This window comes from Lutra lutra, chromosome 6, assembly GCF_902655055.1.
Source record: "Lutra lutra chromosome 6, mLutLut1.2, whole genome shotgun sequence".
NCBI classification, from domain to species: domain Eukaryota; kingdom Metazoa; phylum Chordata; class Mammalia; order Carnivora; family Mustelidae; genus Lutra; species Lutra lutra.
The window spans coordinates 74,890,969-74,905,820 of NC_062283.1; the positions used below are offsets into that span (position 1 = coordinate 74,890,969).

Here is a 14,852-nt window from a genome sequence, read left to right on the forward strand (position 1 = left end):
TTGAAAGAATTGTGAAGGAGTTGCCTTTTTAATATTGTATAGTCATATGCATTGCCTTATAGTTCAGAATCAAGAGATCTGGGACATATTTTCAGGAAAGAAAGGCCCTTGTTTTCTTGGATGATTTTCTACACACCTCACTCTTGCATATGAAACCTTGCCTATAAGTTGCATTTGTCATTACAGAATTTAGATTCACTGCCAGGATTACTGTACAATGGTGAGATGTCTGACTTTTCTTAGAGTAAGAAAAATATAGTTTATCTAGAGTAAAATCCTGAGTTTAGCCACTGAGTTAGGGATGCGAGGTGATGTACACGAGTGCTTCTCAAACTTTAATGTGTGTACAAATCAGTTGGGGGTCTTATTAATGCATACTGTGACTCATTAGGTCTGGGGTAATGTCTGAGATCCTACATTTCTAACAAGCTCCTTGCCTGTTGAATATGAATATGAATGAATATGAATTCTACTGGTCTGGGGATCTTGCATAGCGATGATGTACGTAACTCTGATATTTAGGGCCAGGTAAAGTTAATATTTTTGGTTTGAAATTTAAGAATGTTTGGAGGTCACTTTCTGACATGAACTTTCACAGACTAAAAGAATCATTGATGGTTAAGGTGTGTGCTGCCAAACTAACATATTCAGCCATAAATTGTCCCTTTACTGAGGGACTTTGTTTACTGGAATGAAACTAAATCTCCTAACACATTAGCTCAAATGTGTCTACAGATCTGCACACATGGGTTTTAGGGTAAATACAGAATATTTTCATGTATTTGTGCTATTTAATCTTCTTTATTTTGAATGCCTGATAGGGCTTGATATGAACCAAGAGGAATGATAGGAAAGGAGTTGGATGCCACAAGGTTATATGCTTTTACTTTTGAAATACAGCAGAAATTTGCATAAGCTGCTTATATATAACCATCATAGAGATATTTTGTGGAAAAATAGAGACACTTATTAATAAAGACTCATTAAGTCATTCAGTTAATGTGAAAGCTGAGATTATTATCACTATTGAACTGAGAAATAATTTTTATTTTTTCCCCCTCCTTAAGATATATCATCAATGTTGCTATTAATGGTGACTTTATCAGATGATTTCCAGAGCATGACTTGGAATCAGCTTCCTTATTGATAATGGCTAACTTATAAACAGATAACATTCACAACTGTTAAAGTACTTCAGAAGCAATATAGATAGAATTTCAATATAATCCTAGTTAAGACTGTCTTTATTTCAATATAATGTAGAAAAACCTTTCTTAATTTTAGAGAGAACTGTCAATATCCATTACCATTTTATATGAAAATGTAGGCATAAAAAGTTAAGGCCAGAGAAGTTGTTACAAATAGAACTGAGAATAGAACTGTTATCTTAGAATCGTGTCCTTCATTAAATTCTGCAGAAGAATTTTTCTCTGAGCAACATGTAAGTGAATAGAATTTCTCCTTTCTCTTTAATATTTATTTCATTCAATCTAAAACATTTATAAAAAAGTCCATTTTGTGTAGTGAACTATTACTAAGTGTTTTATGGAAAAGATTTATATGAAAAAAGCACAAACTAAAACTAAAAATAAAAAACAAATTACTAAATGGACTTCTGCTTCTAGCCAAGATAGGGTAATAGGGGCCAGATTTACTCTCCTGTCTGACACAATTTAAAACCAGATTAAAATATATGGGGCAATGTTTTTAGATATTGAACATCAGACAGCACCAGGGTAGTGATCCCTGAGAAAGAGTAAACAAACGAGTTAAGCACTATGATTGCCTCAGCTCAGTGTCTGAAGAGGACTTCCTGGTCATAGTTCAGGGAGGGGGAACCCAGGCTAAGTCTGGTCTTATCTCAGACTTGAAGAGATGAAACTGGTCATGTGAGGGGACAGCATTGTTATAAGTAGCAGGGCAGGGTCGCTTCACAGAGAGAACTTCACAGACCAAGAACTCCTGAAATCTCCACAAGATATCCCCAAGTCTTCAGTTGGGTACAAATCAGTTTATGCATGTAAGGAAACAAAAACCACACAAAGGAACATAAAGATCAATCACTAAAGCTCAAACAGAGCTGAGAATAGTTCATGTTCTTATTTATTTTTTTTTAAAGATTTTATTTATTTATTTGACAGAGAGACAGTAAGAGAGAGCATGAGCGAGGAGAAGGTCAGAGGGAGAAGCAGACTCCCCATGGAGCTGGGAGCCCGATGTGGGACTCGATCCCGGGACCCCGGGATCATGACCTGAGCCGAAGGCAGTTGTCCAACCAACTGAGCCACCCAGGCGTCCCGAGTTCATGTTCTTACACATATAATTTTAGTCATAATTCAAAACACATTAGATAGAGTACTCAAAAACTTATTACCTCAGTAGTGGAGCAAAATAAGCCTTAGACTAATGAAATCTCTGTAATCCTACCTCATAAAACCTAATGGATAGTCTCAAAAGGATAAACTCTTTCCAAGTAACTTAACTATGGGCAAGAACAAAAATTAAAGAGTTCTAATAGGAATGCAAAACTATCCATCCCCCACCTGACAAGGCAAAATCACAATGTCTGGCATCTAATACGAAATTACCACACATGTAAACAAACAGCGAAATATGACCTAAAGTGAAGAGAAAAAGCCATCAATAGAAACAATCCAAAATTGACATAGACTATGGAATTAGTAGGTGATAAAATTATAGAAGTTATCGTAGCTATATCCCATGTAGAGAGAAGATGGACCACAGTAAAGAGAGACAGGAAGATATGTAAAAGACCTAGGTCTTTTACAAGGTCAAACTGCAAGAGATGTAAAATACAGTATCTGAGATGAAATGGACACTTGTAAAGAATTCACAGTAGATTAAACCTACAGAGTAAAACAAATCAGTGAGCTTGAAGACAGCAAAAGGACTATTCCTATTGGACTATAAAACACAGAGAAGAAAAAGACCAAAAACAAATGAACAGAGTGACCGTGATCTGTGGCAAAATGTTAACTAGCTTAAGCATATGTGTTAATTGACATCCTCAAGGGGTGGGGGTGTGGGGGTAGGGGTGTGGTAGGGTGTGGGAGGAAGAAAGATTATTTGAAGAAATTATTGAAATGCTTCCAACCCAAATCATGCAATAGACCTCAAGTGCATGAAACATGGAGAAGCCTACACCAAAGACCTCATGATAAAATTACTTAAAATCACTGGCAAAGAGAAAATCTTAAAAACAGAATAAAAAGCATATTTTGTATTTAGGACAAAGTATAACAACTTTTAAAAAGTATTGGGAAAAAGAACTTGTCAACCAATATAGAATTCTGTATTAAAATTTCCTTATTACTTAAGAAAAGGAATCTTCATTAAATAGCTTGGAATAAGTTAGGAAAGTATGGACCTTGTCTGGTAAGTCCTCAAGGTGATTGATTGCAGTCACTCTTTGTTCCTTCCAAACCTCTCCCCTCTTTTTTTATAATCAATACAAGGTTAGGGAAAAGATTTATCATATGCATTTCTATTAATTGGTAATGCTACGGCTCATTTGTAAAGGAAGATGTCCCCTCTTAGGTATCAGAGTGGTGCTTAAACTCTAACCTTTGGAAATCAATTATTCATTCTCAGATATTTTTCTATTTCTCTTAAGTTCTCTTTCCCTAAATTTCTCTATTTCTATTTCTTTATTTCTCTACTATTTCTCTAAAGTCTTCTTCAGCAATGTCAATTATTCAGCTTTACTCCTTTACTGCTGACCTCAAAGAATGTTGCACACAATGGTCCTAAGGGGGTCAGTGTGTTTATAAACCCACTCATGGCTCACAGGAGAAATTATATAGTTGGGAAGAGAAGATGAAAAAGATGCAGAAAGGAGACAGGCTTTACTTACATTAAATTTTTGTCTAGGGCTACAACTAATAAGAAGAATCATGGATAAAATGCATCTAATCCAAGAAACCCAGACAACTGTTACTGCTAAAGATTATATTTCAATTGTTAAGATACTTTAAGGCATACAATTTTCTGTTGTTATTTGCTCTGCTGACAATAACTCTTTCAGGATCCTGGACCCAATTCCAATGTGGTGAGGGAGTCTCCCACCACAACACCAAGCAATTCTCAGACACTAGCAGGGTGTCCAAGAATTCAACACAATTCTGACACTGTCTACCTGAAGATAGCATCAGATTCCACGGGTTAAGGGCTCAGTCCTACAAGGTTATTCTCCACACCACCCCCACCCCTTTGTTATAAAATCTCTTTCTCCTTGTGTGCTTGCTGTTCTTGGTCATGCCACTTTGAAGAATGAAGAGGTAGACCAGACAGAGTGGTGGACAGCAAAGCAAGGTTTTACTGAGTGATAGTATATTGAATGATAGAGTACAAAGCTCCCTAAAAGGGAAGGGGACCCGAGAGGGTTGTCACTGTAGTTTCTAAGTCTAGGGGTTTTTATGAGCTTGTTGGTAGGCTGTTTTAATCTGATTAATCCTCCCTGTGCCTGTCATCCAATAAGTTTTTGTCATCTATCACATGCGAAGCAGTGGAGGGCTCCTTTCAGGGTGATGTAATATCCTTTTAAGGCCATTTCCTCTTCGGGTGTGGGGCCCCCTTGTCCCTGCCTGCCTTTCTTCCAACTATCCTTCATCAACTTTAGACCCTGGTTGGAAACTCCAGGCTGTTACCTATACTTCTGACCTATCAGCTATGGACTGGAGGTTCCAGTGACGACCTCCTTAGGTTCTTTTAATTTGCCAGAGTGACACACAGAACTCAGGGAAACACATCTACCAGTTTGTTAAGGATATGAAAAAGGATGCGAGTCAACAGTCAGATGGAGAGATACATAGGATGAAGTATGGGGAAAGGGAGAGGAATGTCTCTGACCTCTCCAGGTGCCTCCATGCATTCACCCACCTGGAAGTTCTCCCAACCCTTTTTGGGGTATTTTGGGGTTTTATGGAAGCTTCATTGCACCGTCATGATTGACTAAGTCCCTGGCAGTAACTGATTCAACCTCCAGCTCCTCTCCCTTTCCTGGATGTCTAGGGCTGGGACTAAAATTTCCAAACCTCTAATCGCATGGCTGGTTCTCCTAGAAATCAGCTCCCTGTGCTTAGGTTACTTAAGAACTTTCCAAAAGTGATTCATTAACATAACAAAAGGTATCTTTATCACCCTCATCACAGGACGTTCCAAAGGAACAATGAGCCAGAAACCATGGAAGAAAACCAAATACAGATGAAAAATATATTTTTGTCTCCATTCATCTGAATGACCAAAATATATTATTTCTTACAAATCACAATATTGCATTTGCCTTAGATTTATATATACCTGTTAATTTTTACAGCTTTTCTAACTCCTGTATTGTATAAGGAAAATTAAAAAAAAAAAAAAGAGGGCTGCAATTGAGTTGTTTAAATTCACAGTTTCCAAGGAAATTTTTAAGAGGGTAGCATTCAAGTCCAATGCCCCAGGAACAGCTCAGAAGTCTCCCTTTTTGGGAAGCTCCACCCTAACTTCCATCAGTGAAACTTAAATTATGTTAAATTAGAGTTTGCCCCAAATAAAAAAAGACCCTACTCATTCTATAAGACAACTTAGATTTAATATAGTTATCTACAGGGCCATAATAAATAATATTTACTATGAATAATATAATAGGTGCAAATGCTATCCGACTTCTGATAAAACATATAAGAGAACATTCTAGAGGACCTGGCTGCTCAGTTGGTAGAACATGTGACTCTCAATCTCAGGGTCATGAGTTCAAGTCTCACATTGGGCATAGAGCTTACTTTTAAAAAAAAAGAGAGAGACAGAGACAATTCTAGAGATGCTGAGATCCCCTGTGTTAGTTATTAATTGATTCTTAAAATTATGATGATGATCTAATCTTAAAGCTCTCATCTCTGATTTTATGAATGTACACAGAAGCAATTCAAATAAAAGTCTATTAAAATGTTTTAGCTCTTCTAAAATATGTTGTAAAAATAAAGCTAATTTGGCCAAATAAACTACCACATACTGGGGAAATGTCATAATATTGAAAAGAGGAAGAATGGTTGGTGTTTTTCATGTGTGTTTGTGTGTGTGTGTATAAAATCATGGTTGAGTAGAAAGGTGTTGATTGATTTACTTATATATTTACAAAATAAAAATATTTATGGAATGCTTACTCTGGGCCAAGATCTTTGCTGGTGTTGTACCAGTGGATGACTCCATGGTTAGCAATTTTATTTTTATTGGTCCTAAAACATTGTCTCATTTACTGGATGAAGTTGGAAATTACTATTACAGAATATAAGAATTTCCTGCTAAGAAGCTTGCAATATAATTAGAAGACTTAATATACATGAAGGTGTTTTAAGGACATGCCAAAAACTTGAGAAAAATACCATTTTTCTTTTAATTTAAAGTGATGTACTCCTCAAACTCATGGCATATGTTTGAACAAATGATCAGAGATGGAAAAAATTCAAGAGGTCTCCGTAAGTAGGTTATTTGTAAACAGAAGTGTGAAGAAATTAAATGACATTGCCTAAGCATAAAAGGTGTTGGAAATAATCATATTTCCTACACCAATTATGAATACTGGAACACAAAAGTCATTCACAGGGACTGTAAATTGACTAGCTTGTCTGGAAAAAGGATTTGTGTTGGGAAATTATAAGAATTGAAGTGAGATTGAGATGGGTCTGTATGGTGTTCTAGATGTTGAGCTGAGGAGTTTGGAATGAAAAAGAAAGTCAATTCAGACTTTTATAGAATTTTAGATCAGGACAATCTTTTGATCATAAAACTTCTGTTTCCCTTCAGCGAAAGCTGACTTTAGTGAGAATACACACTATTAATGGCATTGCCACTTGGGATCAGAATCCAAGATTCCTGGTTGTCAATGTTTGTTAGTTTTCGTATACTCTGTTACTATGTGAAATGATGATCCATTGACTAGGAGCAAGAGAAACTGTAATGATCATTGGGAATACTTTGCTATGAAATTTCTACTTTAAATACTAAGATGAAAGCACTCTCTTCCTCTTCCCTCTGCCTCACTGTATAGTCTGAGGAGGAGCTGGAGGAGGAGGATGGGGTAGTACAGTTAGAATCAGTTTCAACATTTCTTTCTTCCTTCTCTTAAGAATTTTTAAGACTGTTCTTTATAAGTCATGGTTTGGGAAGCTAGCTCAGCCTCTGCTACAGATTCACAAGTTCACTCTTCCAGTCCTGAATCTTATATTTTCAGAGAGCGATGAAGTGCAATCATCCTGTAGACTCTCCATAGTACCAGGAAAGGGACCACATATGTCCTCCAGAAAGGAAGATGGCTGAAGAGGAGGAGTGGAAGGTACCATTTGGTCAATTCTCTATAACCAAGTGGGACACTGTCCCAAGTACACGACTTCTCTCCTCAGTGCATCTTATTTCCAAAGACAGATAGCCACTTCTAGGGATGTCAAGTCTCTCTAGGCAGTTTCAAATGTATTAAATTTCGTGGTTGGAAAACCTTAGAACATTGATAAGCTTCACATTATTATGTATCTTGGTTTTCCAAATAGACTTGAAAAACTATCAGCCCCCAGTGTCATTCAGAATGGCTATTTCTGTGGCCTCAGCCAACCTTCCTGTGTGGACTGAATGCCAGTTTCTGAAAAGATATGTTTGAATCCTACTCAGTCCTTGCGAATGTAACCTTATTTGGAAAAAGGGTCTTTGAAGATGTAATTAAGATCAGGAGCTCCAGATCCGATCACCCAGGTTTAACCAAGTGGATCCTAAATCAGATGACTATCTTATAAGAGGAAAATACAGACCGCAGAGAAGAAACAGAGAATATGTGAAGGTGCAGGCAGAGATTGGAGTTAGGCAGCTATACTCCAAGGAGCACCAGTAATGACCTATAGCCAAAAGCTATGGAGGCAAAAAAGGATTCTCCTTAGAGCATTCAGAAGGAGCACTGTCCTGCCAACACCTTGATTTTGAACTTTGGCTTCCAGACTGTGAGAAAATAAAATTCTGCTGGTTCAAGTCGCTAAGTTTGTGGAGGTATGTTATAGCAGCCCTAGGAAATGAGCACACTAGCCAATGGCAATGTAAAGCAGGCTGGTAGGGACTGCTGTATGCCTCTCTGGCCCAGGTCTCAGCTAGCCTGGCCCTGAAGACAGCAAAACCGGAGGTCATTTGAAACCTTGCAGCCACACCCCTTCCTCCACCATTCTTGGTTTCCCCTCAAAATGCAATCTCCTTAGTCTCTTCCACACGTTAATCCTTGATGGGATCGCACAGCTTCTTGCTTCACTGTGCTTCCGTTTCTCTGCTTCCTCCAAACAGGACTGGCTACAGAATCTGAGGGAACCATTGAAAATGGAAATGTGGGGTCATTTTAAAATGAAGAATTTCAAGACAAGAACAGAAGAGTCAAGCACCGGGCCTTCTTAAAAGTAGAACCCTGTGCTACTACACAGGTTGCAAGCCCATGAGGCGAGCTCTGCCTCATAAATATATCCACTCTGACTTGGCAGAGTCTTTGCTCAATGCTGATAAATCCCACTACCTTCATAACGTATTCACACTATGCTTTATCCATTTTCTTGCTTCTTGTGAAAAATCAGCTTTCTTCTGAGAATAGTTTCCCATAGATCTTCCCTCAGTATAAAATACTTATAATTTTAACTCTCCTGGACATGGGAGGCAGCATTGGCATCCTTCTAGCTCCCTAGTATTGCTTTTGAACAGTGTACCACCTCTTATACCAGCCCTCGATCTGTTTAGCCTCTTGCTCCCTGTATGTGTACCTTCTGCCCCAACTCTGCACTGTCATTCATTCAGTTCCAGATCATTCCATCACATTTATGGGAATCATTGGTATCTGCCTCACTCCTTCTCTGTCATGGCTTCTGATATCATCACTGTGGGTGGCTGCAGTGTCCATGTGGATGGCCTTTTCAACATCTTAGTCTCCAATTTCTAGATTTTCACTCCATGTCAGCTAGCCGCACCCACTTTTCTTCCATAAACCATGTCATCACTTTCAAGAAAACTATCCCACCATGACTACAATTTATTTTTCTCTCTCCTTCATTTGATTCACCTGTAGTTCCTTGACCTCTTTTTCTCTCCTTATTTATGTCTTTACCTATTCTCCTATGTCATACTACATTAATCTCATAGCTCTATCCTTCAACCACTTCTTAGCAAAGGCAGCCAAGTTTTCTCCTTGTTTTTTCATTAGATCACTTGGTAAAACCCCAAAGTTGATTAAACTTCCTGTATTTAGAATCATATATTTATACAAATTCACACAATGGTGTGCTACTACTACTTTCAGCAATTCCTTGACTCAGAAGTGTTTCTTTGGGCTTATGGTCATCTTTCTCTCCACCATTCCTAGCAACGGCTGCTACAAATCTTTAGGTTATCTACCTGATTGCATCATCTCCCTCACTTGCCTAATAGAAGTGAGAGACTACCAAAAACCTTCAACCAACTATAAGTAGACAATAGCATTCTATAAATAGCATTTTCTTAAGTTATTATTTTGTCTTAATTGAAGGAAATGAGATTACATTTTTTCATTTAAAAACTGCTTTTAAGCACTTGTTTTGTACAGGTACTATTCTAGCTACTAAAGATACAGTGTTCATGGAACATACATTCAAGTGTTTCTGATTATTTCAAATACATAATTTAAAAGTATAATGAAGACTAATGATCATATCAAATTTAACCAAAAATATAGGTCTTACAAGACAAATTTTGTGAGTATAAGGAATACAGTTGCAGAATCATAGAAATCCAATCATGGTAGTATAACTCACATATCTAAACATTTTAGTATCATTCTCTATTAAAATAATTAAGACTCAGAATAATTTCCTTTAGTAATAATATTTAGAATATCTTTGTTATATAAATGTATTTGATAATGTCAAATGGTAAATTTTAAAGTTACACTAAAAATATAAATAACTCAATCTCTTGAATCAATATTTGTATGAACACACAAATAACTATGTTTTCAGAAAATAAAACATACAGGTCAGCTTTTAGAAAAATCACAAGCTTTATTAACAGAGTGTAGGTTTAAAAAAAGTCAATCAACCTTCTTTTTTTTTTTTTAAGGGGGAGAGAAGGAGGGGGTAGGGAGGGCAAGAGAATCTTAAGCAGGCTCCATGCCCAGTGCAGAGCCTAAAGCAGGGGCTTCACCTCGGTCTCAGTCTCACAATCCTGAGATTGTGGCTGGAGCCAAAATCAAGATTTGGACACTTAACTGATTGAGCCACCCAGGTGCCCCAAAAGTTGATCAACCTTAAAGGCAGAAACATTTGCAGTCTTGTTAGCTATTTCAATTCATTCAAACCTTATCTCACCTTGCTGGGCTTCAGTTTATTAGGTGAAAATGGCAAGCAATGATTATTACTACATTGTGGAGGTAGAAATATTAAATAATTTAAAGGACCTGATTGTATCACCATTAGTAGGTATCTTAAATGAATTACTTCCCTGATTATATTTTCATATCTCACATAGCCTTTGCCTAAAAAGGGAATTTAGAAGTAGTCAGTAGTGAAGTGGCAGGTATCATAGGCCTTGGATAGGAAGCCAGAGCACAGTACCAATGAGCACCATGGTATTAAGATTTTGAGCACTAAAAATGACTTTCAGGAAAGCAGAAGTGATCTCAGGACTTCAGTGAAGATAAACCACCTTCTCAGCAAGCAGAGAATTGTACCTTAATTTTAATTTTTCAGCAGTATTGTCATCCATTTAATATGGATTTTAAAAGACACAATGAAACCCTAATAATAAGGTCCTCATTTTCCTTGGTGAGAATCTTTGGATGAAACTGGATATGCATTGTTATCTGTTTTACTTTGTCCAAAAGTGGTCCGCATTGTATATTGCTTCCCAGTCTGTTAAAATAATCTTCTAATAAACACGAAGACCCAAATTCCGGGTGCCGATAAGAAAACTATGCACATTCCTACCTTCTCCAAACAGCCACGATTAGATCAAAAGGCAACCTTATGACACTTGGAGCACAAACCCTCCGGGCGCGCACAGATGGGTCAACCGACAAGTCACAGCGTCTGGGAAGCGAGAGAGAAGCGAAATTCCCGCACTTACATCAAGCGAATTCTTAGCAGAACCTAAAACAGTCACCCAGGGGAACTGAGAGTGGCAGGCGGGGAGGACATCGGTCCTGTGACGATCCCCGACGATCAGTTGTCTGTTACGTGCGCGCAGGACAGCCAACAAGGAGCCTCCGTTGCGCTTGCCCTCCAGTCCCACGTCGCCCGGGACTGTACCGCAAATGGACACTGCGGAGGGTATGGGGGGCGGGGGCTCGCTCCGCGCTGGGGGCGGGTCCCGGCGGCCGCTCCCTCCGCCCCTGGAGTAGCTGCCACCTCCTGGCAGCGCCCCAGCTCAGCAGCTCAGACGCGGCCGCAACCCGTGGACTGTAGAGGCGGCAGCGAGCTCGAGCCAGCATCGCTGCTCTCGGCCACAGCGGGACTGGGCGAGCCCGAGCGCGAGGACACCTGGCCCAGGCGCGGCGGGAAGCTCTGCGCGCCGCTTGTACGTACCAGGTGGACGGGTAGCTGGAGTGAGTGTGGCTGGTGCGTGGGAGGAGGGAGAGGACTTGGGGATTCGGGGGCGACTGAGTGAGAGATGTGGTAAGTGCAACTTTTCCATTTGCCGCTCAGTCTGCGCTGGCACCGGGGGATTCAAAGCAGGTGCCCCGTATGCTAGAGCGACCGCATCACTATGCAAACTAAGGTACCTTTAGAGTGGAAGGGGGCGCTTAGGTCAACAGGGGTAACCAGGGAGGGCTGGTTTTTTGCTTTTTGCTGGCTCTGCTCTGAAGGTGGACATTAGTGACATCCTGTCATAAGTTGTCGAGTCCTTAGTCTCTCTCGCCCTCAAAGCCACGTCGTTTTCCGTGGGCTGCGTGTTCCAAGCTCGCGGCCACCGGATCGGCAGGGACTCGAGCCCTAATCGGCTCTGCCAGCGTCCAGCTCTGTGGCTTTAGCCAACTTGTCTCACTCCCCTAGTTTCCGTTCATTCTTTGACAAAATATGGTACTGGTTAGACCAGATGATCCTGAGGGTCCCCTACGGCTCCTGGGATTTCCCCGAGCCTAGGACCCCTGCCCAGGAGGAATACGAGTGTAAAGTCTTCTCAGGGGTTTAGGAGATGGAGGGCGTGGGTCCTGGTTGTTGCTGCTGCAACCCCTTTGAGGAAGCACCTAGATGTATCTTCTGGGGAAGAGGGCCCAGCTGCCGCTGCCGGTACCCTCCTGAGTGAGGCTGAGACCGAGAAGCCAGTACCGTCTTCTTAGAACTCATCCCAGGAAGCTCAGAGGAACTCGGTTCCTTTGGAAAGCGCTTGGCATGAGCCGGACAAACGGGAAACACACTAAAAAAACCCCAAAAGCCAAAAAGACACCCCCCCCCACCGCCCCAAACCAAGCAGGTATTATTTTAGTCAGAGTCTGTAGCACTGGAAAGTGGAGTTTTCAAGGCAGAAGACCACTTAAACATCCACTTAGAAAATAAAAACTAAAAACAATTAATGGTCTGGATACCGAAAAAGTAGTGGATATAAATTACTATGAGCACTGCATCTCTCTTTGTGTACATGTAGATTCCAAATCCATCTCTCCACTCCTCTCCAAGATGCCTTTCTTCATATTGACATTGCTACACATTTTAAAAAATCCTTCTGGGATTTAGTATTTAGAAAACTCAGAATTTGGATTATTAAAATGAGATGTGATGGTCACATAGCTCACAGAAAGTAGTGTAATGGAGTAGATAGATTCCGGATCAAGGTTGGTTAGACCAGCATTTTGAAAACCTTTTTTGTTTCCTGCTAGTACGATCCATACTGGTCAATGCCTCTCTGTTGAAACTATCTCAAAAGAGTTTATTTACTAAAAAGATGTTCTGGAAGATAAAATGATTGAATTTTTTTTTCTTTTTTTTTTAATTACTACTGTAATTTTTATTTTTATTTTTTTTCTCTTTTAATTAATTTTTATTTTTTCAGCATAACAGTATTCATTATTTTTGCACCACACCCAGTGCTCCATGCAATCCGTGCCCTCTACAATACCCACCACCTGGTGCCCCCAACCTCCCACCCCCTACCCCTTCAAAATTCTCAGATCGTTTTTCAGAGTCCATAGTCTCTCATGGTTCACCTCCCCTTCCAATTTCCCTCAACTCCCTTCTCCTCTCCATCTCCCCTTGTCCTCCATGCTATTTATTATGCTCCACAAATAAGTGAAACCATATGATAATTGACTCTCTCTGCTTGACTTATTTCACTCAGCATAATCTCTTCCAGTCCCGTCCATGTTGCTACAAAACTTGGGTATTCATCCTTTCTTTTTTTCTTTTTTTTTTTTTTTAACATCTTTATAAACATATATTTTTATCCCCAGGGGTACAGGTCTACGAATCGCCAGGTTTACACACTTCACAGCACTCACCATAGCACATACCCTCCCCAATATCCATAACCCCACCCCCCTCTCCCAACCCCCTCCCCCTATCAACCCCCAGTTTGTTTTGTGAGATTAAGAGTCACTTATGGTTTGTCTCCCTCCCAATCCCATCTTGTTTCATTTACTCTTCTCCTACCCCCTCGACCCCCCATGTTGCATCTCCTCTCCCTCATATCAGGGAGATCATATGATAGTTGTCTTTCTCCGATTGACTTATTTCGCTAAGCATGATACCCTCTAGTTCCATCCACGTCGTCGCAAATGGCAAGATTTCATTTCTTTTGATGGCTGCATAGTATTCCATTGTGTATATATACCACATCTTCTTTATCCATTCGTCTGTAGATGGACATCTAGGTTCTTTCCATAGGGACGCAAAATGAATTTTGAAGCAAAGTATGATGGGGCGGGGAGATGTCTTTAGTAATTGACTTTAGTGTTATCTTTGCCACATCTTTCTATAGCAAAAAATCAAAGGCTAATGTAATACTTTATGCAGGATATTTATTTTTTTTTAATTTTTTTTATTTTTTTCAGCATAACAGTATTCATTATTTTTGCACCACACCCAGTGCTCCATGCAATCCGTGCCCTCTACAATACCCACCACCTGGTGCCCCCAACCTCCCACCCCCCACCCCTTCAAAATTCTCAGATCGTTTTTCAGAGTCCATAGTCTCTCATGGTTCACCTCCCCTTCCAATTTCCCTCAACTCCCTTCTCCTCTCCATCTCCCCTTGTTCTCCATGCTATATGCAGGATATTTAAAAATGTGTCTCATTTTATTTGTGTTAAACAAATTTTCTCCTCTTTAGTCAATTTTAAACTAGAAATTTAGATCTTTAGAAATTTACCCCTTTCAGTGATTTTTAAGGAAGAGTTACCAAGTTGTAAAAACATCACCACAATTCAATTTTAGAAAATTTTCATCACCCCCAAGAGATCCCTCATGTCCATTTATAGTTAGTCTCTGTTCTCATACCCAGCTTCAGGCAACCACGAATCTCTTTTCAGTCTTTTCTGGACATTTCATATAAATGGGGTCATACACAATACCTGGTCTTTTGTTTATGGCCTCTTTCACTTAGCATAATGTTTTTGAGGTTCATCTATGTTATAGCATGTAGCATGTAGCAGCCTTTCATTCCTTTTTATTTAATAGTTTTCTATTGTATGGATATACAACACTCTATCTATTCTTCAGTGAGTGCTCGTTCGGATTGTTTTCAGTTTGAGGCTATTAGGAATCATGATGCTAAGGACATTTACATTCAAATTTTAGTGGATATATATGTTTTCATTTCTCTTGGGTAGATAGCCTTGGAATTGCTGGGTTATATGATAAACTTATGTATAA

The 14,852-nt window shown here is 39.5% G+C and overlaps 1 protein-coding gene across 5 annotated transcripts in view; it reads left to right on the forward strand.

The window, feature by feature from the left end:
• The first annotated feature begins 11,267 nt into the window (after nt 1–11,267).
• PKIB (cAMP-dependent protein kinase inhibitor beta) overlaps nt 11,268–14,852 on the forward strand; it is a 111,977-nt gene continuing 108,392 nt past the window's right edge. For 4 of the 5 annotated variants that reach the window (XM_047734923.1, XM_047734929.1, XM_047734930.1 and 1 more), the window contains exon 1: nt 11,478–11,562. The gene's annotated coding sequence lies outside the window, so the exon portion shown is untranslated. Of the gene's footprint in view, nt 11,563–14,852 lie in introns of all 5 variants that reach the window. The other variant, XM_047734932.1, reaches the window with a different exon arrangement.